The following is an 8,802-nucleotide window of genomic DNA, read 5'->3' on the forward strand; positions in this document are numbered from 1 at the left end:
CATATTTTTTTCACTTAAAGTTTGGGGAATATGAGTTTTCTCTTAATGACAGCACTTTTCAATGGGAAAAAAAATATCTGGCCAATTACTATAATGATATATTATAATTAACTGCTAAGATCGAACAAAAACAAAACATCAGGTTATAATCTGGGACACTTCCTTATTTTTGAAAAGCATCATACACCTCCTTTAACATACAGACTTCATTCCTAATTGTGTTTTTCTTAGTTACTTACAAACATCAACTTTCATTCCCTAAGCACAAAACAGCTGGCTGACAGGGGAAAGCTGGTTGAGGACTAAGAATCTACTGTGAGTTTTATACGAAGGAGCTAATAGTCACTTCAGGAATCAAGTGCTGACCATATTAGATGATTCCGGCTGCCACTTCTTTACAAGACTCATTCTAAATGAAACTCTGTGGGTCTGCTTAGAAAGTTCTGTCCATTGCAAAGACAGGGAGGCTGGGACTCTCTTTTGGTGTCTAGCCATGGTGGAAGGGAAAGGAACAAGCCAATACTTACTCAGTACCTTCCTCCCCAACACCTTTCACAAAGGATTTAAGGTGGCTAGACAAACATAAATATAACATGAGAGGTACATTTACGAGAGAAAGGGAACACACAAAGAAAATAAAACTGAAGAATAGTAAGACCAAGGGTGAGATGCACATGCAGAAATGCATAACCATTTTAGCAGAGTCACCAGGGGTGCTGCTCCAGGTCACAAGCAAAAGGGGAAGCATGATCAGGTATGAGATTCATGACATTCATAAATTTAAGGGAGAAAAAGTGGGGGGCTTTAATAAAGTGCCTACTGTGTAGTAAATACTGTTATATGAGCTAGTATTATTATTTTTCATTTTACAGAAAAGGAAAACAGACGTGCTGAGTAGCCGAGTGACATCCATTCAAGGTGGTATGTCTGGTAGCAGTCAGGGATTGGATTCAAACTCAATTCTGACACCAAACTCGTGCTCACTTCATTTCTACAGGAGGACAGAAAACAAAGCATCCTTCTCAAAACTGTTTTTCCAGGCCAGCATACCTTCTTACTAAAAAAATTAGAGAAGATACCTTTCTGGGTTGTTAGAAAATTCAGTGGATGTGTTGGGAACAATATAAAATAGTTCAAATAAGTAAGGTTTTACCTAACGTGATATACATCATATTTAAATTATGTTGTTTTGTTTCCTGCTTTATGTTAGCATTTTTCCATGTTAATACATAGATTCATAATTTTTTTTTGGTAATGCTTACATACCAACGAAATAAGTATCTGTATCCTACAGTATCAACATGAGATTTGGGTATTTTTGATAATACACAAAAGGGAGCATTCTGGGGCTGCTTTAAAAATATTATTCCATTTAATAAAATCACACATTCATAAACCCAATTTTTCCTTAAGCTTTTAAGTTTGACTTTAAATCGTACTATTCTATTGGTACATCTTTATCACTTTTTAAAGTGTTTAATAATGAAATATCTTTAAGCTTTATGATGCATTTGTAAATTTACTATATGTTATATGTTGGATGAAATTAATATTTTAAATACTTCAACTGTTTAACAAATCTTCCCTAATGTTTAACTTTCCTACATATATTATATTAAACCTTGAAACATGATGAATCTTAAGTTTTCTTAAACATTCCAATAATATTTATAATCTTAATAGAATTACTTTACTTTCAACTCGAAATTAAATTTTTAAATCTTTTAATCAATTACATTTTAAAGTACAAACATAAGCTAATCTGTTGGATACACTCAAGTGGTAAATAAATTTCTAATATTCCAAATTAACTAATTATTATATAAAGGTAAACTATGAAATATGTCAGAGCTGATACCCAGGCCTATAGAAAAACACTAACACTATGGGTTAAATTTATGTTACATTAAACATTATCTCTATATTAATAAAATTTAAACCTAAATGCTAATTTAATTTAAGTCTAAGTCTAATCTAAATTAAAAGCTACTTTGCGCCTCTCATGCCACACAATGATATCATCCCCGATGATTTTGGTATTTCCTCATGAACTTTTATATTGGTCAGCAATTAGGACTTGAAATTTGAGGTTGTAGATATCAACTTAAAATTATACATATGTAGTTGTATTACACATATTGTCTTCTATACTTTTTAAATTTTGAAAGAATTATAAAGCACAGGAAGTTGGAAAAAGTACAGAGTTCAGCATATCCTTAACCCAGCTTCCCCCAATGGTAACATAAATGTAGTACAGTATCAATAGCAAGAAACTGCCACTTGTACAATATTGCTAACTATAGTCTCCCTTGTTGAGAATTCAAAAGGTTTTACAAACACATACACATACACGCACACGTGCGTGTGTGTGCTTGCATGCAATTTGATCCTATGTATAGATGTGTGTAACCACCACCACAATCTATATACAAAACTACTCCTTTACACAAAACCTCCCTTTGGAAATCCTCTAGCCTGCCCCTTCATCACCACCCTCCTCTTCCCTATCCCTAAGTAACTACTCATTCATTCTCTGTCTCTATAATTCTGCCATTGTGAAAATTAGATAGAGTTGATTCTCGTTATTCATGGTAGTTATGTTCCATAAAGTCACTGTAAACACTGATTAGCAAATATTGAATCATTTCTCCTCAGGAAAATTCAGGGTTAACTTCCTGTGAGCCTCTGGTAACATTTTCATCAGCCAATCAGTACACAGCCTCCTATAAATGGAATCATACAGTATGTAGCTATTGGAGATGAGCTTTTTTTCACTCAGTATAATACACTTGAAATCCATCCAAGTTATCACATGTAACAAAATAGGGTTTTGTTTTGTTTTTTTACTTTTTATTTCAAAATAATTATAGATTACAAGAAATTACATAATCAGTACACAGAGGTACCAGGTATCTTTCACCCAGTTTTCCCCAATGGTAAAATCTTAGATAACTATAGTATAATATAAAAACCAAGAAACTGATATTGGTACAATCCCCTGACCTTATTCTGATTTCATCAGTTTTACAGGTACTCATTTGCACTCATGTGTTTGAATCTGTGTATAGTTCTATGTAATTATGACACATGTAGATTCACGTAACTAACACTGCAGTCAAGATTCAGAACTATTCCATCACCCCAAAGATCCCTGTGTTACCACTTTCCAGTGACACCCATCCCCTTCCCTCTTCCACCCCATTTCTAACCACTGGCAACAATTATCTGTTCTCCACCTCTATAATTTTGTCATTTTGCAAATATAGATAAGTGGAATCAGGCATGAGTAACCTCTTGAGATTGCCTTTTATCATTCAGCATGATTCCCTTGAGATTCATCCAAATTGTTGCATACATCAATTGTTTATTCCTGTATATTGCTGAGTAACATTCCAGTATAGATATGGATGTACCACAATTGGTTTAATCATTCAGTTACTGAAGGATATTTGGGCTGTTTCCAGTTTTTGACTGTTACAAACAAAGTACTGGCTTTTGTATGGACATACATTTTCATTTCTCTGGGATAAATGTCCAGAAATGTGATTGCTGGGTTGTATATTAAGTTCATGTTTAGGTTTTTATTTTTATTTTTTGAAGAAACTGCCAAACTAGTTTTCATAATGACTGTACCTTTCTACGTTCTAGCCAGCAATATACCAGTGATCCTGTTTCTTCGTGTCCTCACCTGCATTTGGTATTATCATCAGTTTTTATTTATCCATTTTGCTAGATATGAAGTAACGTCTCATTGTGGGTTCAATTTGCATTTCCTTAATGGCTAATGATATTGAACATCTTTCCATGTGTTTATTTGCCATCTCTTCTTTAATGAAATGTTTATTCATGCCTTTTGTCCATTTTCTAATTTGATTTTTGGTTTTCTTGTTCTCTCTTTCTTGCAGACTTTTGAGAATTCTTTACATATTCTAGGTTCAAGTTCTTTGTTAGTTATGTGGTTTGCAAATACTTTCTCCTGGCCTGTAGGTTGTCTTTTTCAATCCTTTTAATGGGGTCTTTCGTTGGCGGCAAAGTTTTTAATTTTGACAAAATCCAAACTATTAGTTTTTTCTTTTGTGGATCTTCCTTATTGTTTCTTATATAAGGACTGTTTGTCCTTTCCTAGATCCTAAAGATTTTCTCCTATGTTTTCTAGTTTTACATTTTACATTTAAATCTATAATCCATTATGAAATAATTTTTTGTAAAGTGTGAGGTTTATGTCAAGATTTATCTATTTTTTATTATTATTATTATTTTGCCTGTGGATGTCTAATTGCTCCAACATCATTTGTTAAAAAGACTATTCTTCCTCCATTGAATTGCTTTTGCATCTTTGTCAAAAATCAGTTGGGCATATTTGTGTGGGTCTATTTCTGGGTTCTCTATTCTTTCATATACTTTTTGTTCAGTTAAATATATACGATGAACCTATTTCCACAAACATTTTCAATATCATTTAATCTAAAGCATGCCACTGGTTGGACACACGATGATTTAGTTTATCACTACCATTTTGGACATTTGGGTTATTTTTGAATTTTTTACTAATATAAACCACTCTTCAATGAACATCATTGTAGCATAATCTTTGCATGTGTTCATCATAATTTCCCAGGATTTCTAGAAGTAAACTGTCACATCAAAGGGTATACATATTTTTAGAAAATGAATTCCTTTGGATAATGGTTCGAGCTTAAACTACTTTTCTTGTGTTTAAAAACATACGTATGGATGGATGGATGGATGGATGGATGGATGTATATAAACTTAGGTAGAAGGGAGGAATAAGAGAATGGGGTAGGATTGCCGTAAAGCTGTGCGTTGCCGTTCATGCAAGATTCATTGCTTCTCACATCTGTTGAAAATCAATAAGTGAGTCAGATTTTTCAGAGCAATCTGCTTCAGGGTGAAGAGGGACTTCTTCTACCACCTCCCTTGATGTACTACCATGTAATTACTTAAATGCCAGAGACGTACTCCACAGACAGAGCTGGATAAATATGCCTCAGGAAGTCAAGTTTGAAAGTAGATTGAGTAGAATTCATTACCTATGGTCAATATTTTTATTCAAAGAACAATTAACTAGACCAGTACAGAGCACATACCTAATATTAATGCAAGGTATCTCTGTGAGAGAGTCACAGAGTTGAACAGGAAAAGAGGAGAGAGATAAATATTAGCTCTGTACATATAGAAAAGTCTACTGAGAATGTAGTATCAGTCTGGGGCCTGAGTACACCTTAGGCAGACAGAATACGGAAAATGACATTCCAGAGAGAAACGAAGTCATAGCCCCAAAAGTGAGCATGCAGTAGGGGCACTCCACGAGTGTGCATGTGTTGGGTGAGATGGTTGGAAACCGTTTTGGAAAGGCAGGCTTGAAGCAGGATCTAGGAGGAAACTGGAATCTCAAGGAGAGGCAGATGGAGTATATTCAAATGGAGAAGCTTTTGAAGTTTTGACGTGGGAAACAGGTGATCAGAGCTGCTTCTTTAAAAAGATACTTCTAGCTATACTATTTGAACAGTCAGGAGTGGGAGAAAGACCACAGGCAGCAAGTCAGTCGAGGAAGCTACTTCCTAAGTCTAGGAAGAAGAAATTCAGCTCTGAACTCTGAACAGAGGCAGTGTTCAGAAGCAGGGCAGATTAAGGTTTATGAACCTATTCACCTAGATCCATTTCCAGATGATTTCAAGGAAGTTTGGGGGCAAAATATTTGCCTGGAGGGAAGAGGAAAGCACGTCATTACTTGGATCATGTGTTTTAGTTCGACCACGATTTGGAGAAGTGGTAGAGAGGAAAAGCTGAAATCTATGGTGTTTAAGAGAAGGGTGCTAGAGCAAAAATTCCTAGGCTGTAATCCCAGAACCTGAATTTACTAGCTTTATAACTTCTAGAAAAGAACTTAACTTCGCTGTGCTGCAGTTTCTCAACTGTAAACTAGGGATGATAATAGGACCCTTTTCATAGGGCTGCTGTGGGGCTTAAACAAGTGAACACATGTCAAGTGCTTATATCAGCACATGGCACTTGTCGTTCACCATCTCTCTTTTTGTTATTATCATTATTTCTGAGTCGCTTCAAGAAAAGAAGTTTGCAGTTGCATTTGCCTGATAAGGTCCTCTTGTCTTTGGTAGAAAAGGGAGGAATTAGAGGAGCAAAGGAACTATCTAACAAGAATGTTTCTCCCATGCTAACATGCAAAAGCATCACTACGGGATTGAGATAAAATGCAGATTCTGACTGGTAGGTCTGGGGCGAGGCCTAAATTCTGCATTTCTAATCAGATCTCAGAGAATGCACAAGGATCTGACAGCTCCTTCACTGCTCTCACTTCTTCTTCATTTTTACCTCCAGCTGGTCTTGAACTTTGCATGTTAGGGGTATTCCAGCTTTTACTGTCATAACACTGTTTTCAGGGAAACTTTCCTTCCTATGACAATAATTATAAAATGACTCCTACCATATAGGTCAAGTGCTTTACAGTCCTTATCTCAAATCTTCATAACAAATCCAGGAAAAAAAAAGGTGCTACGCATCTCATTTTACTGATGAGGAAATAGAGGGACGTTAAGTAACATGCTCCAGGTCCTACAGCTCACAAGTGGCAGAGCTAGGCCTCAACCCCAGGACGTCTGAGACCCAAACCTGGGATCTTCTTAGATGTTATGCTATTTTCCAGGGGATCTGCCTTCCGCGAAGACTCCAGAGGACAAAGAAGCAGAAGTCAGAAAGGCAGGCGCGGGAAGGTGTGTGGCTTACATCAGCTGTGACGTCAGTCAGGTCTCCAGAGCAGCTGTTTTATGGAGATCTCTTATAGGATATTGTAAATCCTGGGTTCTCAGTGTTACTGGTGTAACGGCTCAGTCCTTTCGCCGATGCAGTAAAGAATTACAGATTAGCAAACGTGAAGGTACAGAGTAAGGAAAGTTTATTAGGATACATTCTAAGGGAAGAACAGTCCAAGTCAAGAGAGACAATGGCCCCAAAGGGTTTGGGCTTTGATTTTTATATTGCTGGCTCTGGGTCAGCTCTGCGTGTGATGTACATACTTGGGTCATTTGGTTGACATATGTAGGTTATATAACCCATTCCTTTTTGCGCATGCCCTTACCCATAATGCACACAGAAAAATCCACCGTGGGGAGGGGGGTTGAACCCGCAATGCTAATTTATTGTAATTGTATTATAATGAGGCTAAGGTTTAACCAAGGGTAAGCTTCAATATTCTGCGCAGGTGTCAAAAACAAGATAATTCTAGAGGGATTTTACTTCTCCCTTTTCGGGGGAATTAGTCCCCGAGGGTTGCACCTGGGTAGTCCCTGGGGTGTGGACCTGGGGGTTACATTATCGCCCAAACTTCCTGTTGCTCATGCCTACCTTCTGCCTAACACCAGGATGTATACCTAGCCTCCCCACTCTCCCTCATTACTTACCAGATCTTGGTTATTCTTAAATAGGATCTTTTTTGGTAAGGTACGTATACTCAAATAAGGTCAGATATAGGGGATCAGGTGAACAGTAAACAAGGCACTTTGGGTCTGATGCTCCATCCCTAGCAGCCAACACCTCTGGTAGGATCCTAAAAACATATTTTCATAACTTTATCATAGTCCTTACCAAATTGCATTACCATTTGTCTATTTCCAGCTCTGTTTTTCTAAAACAACCTTCCAAATTTTAATTTTTCACATGTTCCCTTAGTGATTCTCCTCACATCTATACATGCTAAGTGCCTACTTCATGGTGTTTTGTTTTTCCTATATCTATGGGTTACCTGTTTTGTGATTTAAATAAGTTCTCCATTAACTCTACTTGTTTCTTTTTTAGTTAAATAAATTAATTTTGAAAAAAACCTTTATATCACTCTCATGATTAAGACATCAGAATCACTTAGACAATAACTGTAAAAGTAAATAAGTAATAACTGAAATTAAACAATAATCCAGAAATCATCTAAAGTCATTACATATACCTCCTTGGGACATTTATTACTTTGAGAAAAAGCTACCCTGGAGGACGTGACCCAAGGGCAAACACCCATATTTATTTCTCTATCTTCAACATTTTTCTAACTTCCTAGTTTTTATTTAATGATGAATTAGTGACGGCATAAAAATGCACCATAGGTATTGAAATGGATAGGCAGTGCTTTTGGCTAAGGGCAGTCAGAAGTGATTTTTATGGGGAATATAATATTTGTGCCAGATCTTAGATTTTGAGAAGCAATTGGACAAGGGATCAAGAGATGTAAGAACATTCCAAATGTCTCCTGCCTAGATACAGAAGTGGGAAAATTTATGGCAAGTCCAGGGAAATCTTGAATACATAATTTTATAGTGGCAGATTCAGTAGATCTTAATGGGCTACTTCTCCCAAGGACAGGGCTCTCTCTACCAGAGAAGTGACTAATGGTCGGAATTCCCAGCCCACGGGGAAGATTTGTGGGGAGTATATTCTTGGGTGTGGATTTAAGAGAAGATATCATCAACCCCAGTAATCCTATTACTAGACATCTGCTTCAAAAAGGAATTTCTTATGGGAGCTCTCAAACGAAAAGGGCATAAACAAGTGAACTGGACACTTAGGAAGACATTAATATGCATTCTGAACACCTAACATAGATTATATTCCAGACTGTTCTCAAGAATATAATTTCTGATTCAATCTAAGTGTCTATGTTAACCATAAGAATGAATTCTTCCTACTAGGAGAAAAACTATTTAGAACCTATAAAATTGTCTCCAATTACATTTAACCGATCATTTGTTCCCATTTGGCCAAGCTGCTGCCTAGGCT

This window comes from Rhinolophus ferrumequinum, chromosome 2 (assembly GCF_004115265.2).
Source record: "Rhinolophus ferrumequinum isolate MPI-CBG mRhiFer1 chromosome 2, mRhiFer1_v1.p, whole genome shotgun sequence".
Classification (NCBI taxonomy): Eukaryota; Metazoa; Chordata; class Mammalia; order Chiroptera; family Rhinolophidae; genus Rhinolophus; species Rhinolophus ferrumequinum.